The sequence below is a fragment of the Aulonocara sp. 'chitande type north' Nkhata Bay genome, linkage group LG2 (genome assembly GCF_057382095.1).
Source record: "Aulonocara sp. 'chitande type north' Nkhata Bay isolate Kocher_YH1m ecotype deep benthic linkage group LG2, A_spYH_male_GT1.1, whole genome shotgun sequence".
Taxonomy (NCBI): domain Eukaryota; kingdom Metazoa; phylum Chordata; class Actinopteri; order Cichliformes; family Cichlidae; genus Aulonocara; species Aulonocara sp. 'chitande type north' Nkhata Bay.
The window spans coordinates 12427516-12431828 of NC_141345.1; positions in this window are offsets into that span (position 1 = coordinate 12427516).

Here is a 4313-nt window from a genome sequence, read left to right on the forward strand (position 1 = left end):
GGTTTTAAATGCACCTTAAAATACACATGCATCAACACTACAATGAGCGGGTGGAGGGAGGTTTGGAGTCTTCTCTCACCCCCATTCTCTGCGACCTGCTGGCGCAGGGGGGCTAGGAGGAGGAGTTGGCCGTCCGACTGCGGTCTGGAATGTGGAGCCTTCCTGCTGCTGCGGAGTCGGGGCGGTCTGCCTCCCCCCACCGCAGGGAAAAGGGAAACACCACCTGGGTCTGGGTGCAGTTCCCCCCTCCAGGGGCGGGGGCACCTAGACCCGGTTTGTAGAGTACGCTTGGGGAGTGTGATCGTGTGTACAACGTCTCTTTATGTCTGTCTCCACGTTGGTTGAGTGTGGAGTAAGTGCATATGAGAGCATGAGGGTGGGAATGGATGTTTGTATCTGTGTGTGCCTGTATGTCTGTGTCTATATGTCAGGTTGGGTGTCAGGCGCCACCTCTCTGGGGACATCTCAGGCCCTCCAAGGTTTGGAGGCCTATCTCCCCCTACCACCACTTCCCCTGCCAGTGGCGGACCCCCTCAGACATCGGTGCGTTGGTGGTTCTTTGTGTCCGGGGATGGGCGTCCAGGTACACACCGGCTCACTCCTTGGCGGCTGCTTATCGGGGCCTGGAGCCTGGGGCTCGCTCGGGCCACTTCGGAGGTGGGGTGCCCCCGGCCTCTCGGCCTGGGGCTCGGTCACTCAGGCGCAGCTGGCTGCCGGCGGAGCTCACAGGCGCGTCACTGCAACTCCCCCTGGCTTCTGCTCCGCGGCTGCTGAGTGAGCCCTCATCTGGGACTCTCCTCAGCTCTTTCCGGGACAGTGGCGCAGCTGCCCCTCTGTTGGTCTTCCTTGGTCTCTTGTGTTCTGGGGGCCTCTGGATGTCTGGAGTTTTGATCTCCTCCACACCTGCTTCATGCCCTGGAGGACGGGGCTGTGGCCCCCCCCACACCCTCTAGCAGATTATTACATGAAGGAACCTTTTAAAAAACAAAAAACAAGCGCGTCCATGCTCACAGGTGTACACACGGGTGATCACACCCACAAACTACACCCTTTTTGGCTCCTACCTCAAAGCAAACTGTGTTCTGTTGATCTTATGTGCTGCACAATAATGTTTAACATTTAGTATTTACTGTCATATTCCCATATATCATTGTGATGTTGTTTATTCTATTACTCTTGTTCTCTACTGCTTGCTTTCTTTTTTCTTTCTCAGCAGGTGACTCAGGTGATTGATATATGCATTTTTTTTTCTCTGCCCGTTCTGTTGGTTTTTGTCTTTTGCCCTTCTCCTCCGTCCCTCTTCTCAGCTGTTTCTCTTTCCCTCTTTCTTTCTCCCCTTCTTTCCCCCAGTCAAGTCTGTCCCGTATTCAGTAAGTGAAAATAAAATAAACAATAGAAGGTGAATCAAATGGACCATTACGGCAAGGCTGGGATGGTCAGTTTGGTAAAGTAAATCTGTTGGGCATCTTTCTTTGCCTTTAGACAACAATTCTGAGGGCAAAAGAGCCAAACGGGACAGGCCAAAAAAAAAAAAAAAAGAGAGTGATGAGTATGAGGACGTTCTCTGTGCTACAGAGGCAGACACACATGCTTCAACTACAAAGAACATGACAAAGTGAGAGGCACTCAACTCTTTGCAGGCATGCTGATGGGCAAAGAGATTGTAAATTTTCAGATTGACTGTGGTGCCAGTTGTAATGTAATGCCAATCCACATGCTAAGCCCGAACACACAGTTGGAGGACACACAGACAGTGTTGATGATGTACAACAAAAGTAAGATAAAGCCGTTGGGAAAATGCAAAGTTAAGCTACGTAACCCAAGAAATCAGAAACTGTATCGGTTGGAGTTTCAAGTGGTTGACAAAGACTGTAAAGTACCACTGCTGGGCAAGAGAGCCAGCGAAGCCATGAAACTCATAAAAGTACACTATGAAAACATCTTGAAACTGGACAGCATCGTTACTTCAGAGCACCCAACAGCCAATGAGTGGAACATGGATCAGATTAAAACAGAGTATGCCGATGTCTTCACGGGAGATGGCTGTTTGGAGGGAGAGTTAAGGCTCGAGGTGGATGAAACTGTGAAACCAGTGCAGTTACCAAAACGGCGTGTCCCTATTGCAATGATAAAGCCGTTAAAAAAGGAGCTTCAAGATCTTCAGCGCAGAGGGATCATTACACCAGTAGAATGCAGCACAGACTGGATCAGTGGGATGGTTGTGGTCCAAAAGCAGAGTGGGGATTTAAGAGTGTGCATAGATCCAAAACCCTTAAACAAAGCCCTACAACGGAGCCACTTCCCATTGCCCACCATTGAGGACATTTTGCCAGATCTGTCAAAGGCTAAAGTGTTCTCTGTCTGCGATGTGAAGAGTGGATTCTGGCACGTGAAACTGGAGGAGGAGTCGAGCTACCTAACAACATTTTCGACTCCATTTGGACGCTACAGATGGCTGAGGATGCCAATGGGGATAAGCCCAGCTCCGGAAGTGTTCCAGAGGAAGCTCACACAAGCTTTGGATGGACTGGCAGGGATCTACATCATTGCAGATGATGTGCTGATCACGGGTCAGGGGGACACAGATGCTGAAGCAGTACGTGACCATGACGAGAAGTTGAGACAGTTTTTGACCCGTTGCAGGCAGAAAAACATTAAGTTGAACGCAGACAAGTTCAAACTTAAACAGAAGGAGACTACGTACATTGGACATCAGCTGACATGCAACGGTCTGAAAATAGACCCAGAGAAGGTTAGGGCTATAGAAAAAATGCCCAGACCTACAGACGTGAAGGCAGTACAGAGACTGTTAGGTATGGTGAACTACTTAGCAAAGTTTTGCCCACATCTGTCTGACCATTGCGACTTACTGAGACAACTGACACACAAAGACAGTGAGTGGAACTGGACAACTCGACATGAAGACGCATTCCAGAGACTGAAAGAGACTATAGCAGAGGCTCCAGTCCTGAAATACTACTGCCCAGAGGAGGAGCTGACAGTACAATGTGACGCTTCTGACAAAGGGTTAGGTGCAGCACTCATGCAGACGGGTAAGCCTGTGGCTTTTGCGAGTAGAGCACTTACACGTACAGAGCAGGGTTATGCCCAGATCGAAAAGGAGCTTTTGGCTGTAGTTTTCAGCATGGAGAAGTTTCATCAGTACAGATATGGTCGTAAAGTGGTGGTACACAGTGATCACAAACCCTTAGAGACCATAGTAAGAAAACCACTGCTGAGCGCACCCAAACGGTTGCAAAGGATGCTTATGCGCATTCAGAAATATGACATAGATGTGGTGTATGTGCCAGGCAAAGACATGTTATTAGCAGACACATTGAGCAGGGCATATCTTCCAGAGTGCTCACCACAGGGCTCCATTGAGGAGGAAATAGAGAGCATTAACATGGTCACTCATGCACCCATCTCACCTGACAGACTAAACAGCATAAGGACTGCTACACAAGACGACAAAGCACTACAGATCCTCATAGATACAATTCACAGAGGTTGGCCGACAGACAAAAGAGACACTGACGGTGACATCAGACCATACTTCTCATTCCAGGATGAACTGAGTAGTCAGGATGGACTTGTGTTTAGAGGTGAACGTGTTGTTGTCCCGACTACCATGAGACAGGAGATCATAACTAGACTACACTCGACACACCTAGGTGTAGAAGGTTGTCTAAGGAGAGCCAGAGAGTGTGTGTATTGGCCAGGCATGAACGAACAAATTAAGACTTATGTGACTAAGTGTGGCATCTGCAGGTCAGTTGACTACAGACAGCAGAAAGAGACCTTGGTCCCACATGAGATCCCGACTAGACCATGGGCTAAGGTGGGCTCAGACCTGTTTATGTTTGACAACAAGGACTACCTTATCACCGTGGACTACTATTCAAACTTCTGGGAAATTGACTATCTCCCGGACACTAAGTCCACCACAGTGATTAGAAAGCTGAAGGCTCACTTTGCCAGACAGGGCATCCCGGACATTGTTGTTTCAGATAATGGACCACAGTATACGTCCGGTGAGTTTCTGAGATTTAGTCGACTGTGGGGTTTCCAGCATAAAACATCTTCGCCAGGTTACCCTCAGAGTAACGGGAAGGCTGAATCAGCAGTGAAGACAGCAAAGAGGCTGCTGCTGAAGGCAAAAATGGCGGGGCAAGACCCGTATCTTGCGATTCTGGACCATCGCAACACACCATCACAAGGCCTGGAGACCAGCCCAGCTCAGAGGCTGCTCAGCAGGAGGACACAGACGCTTTTGCCAACCAGGACAAGCCTGCTAAGGCCAAAAGTCATTC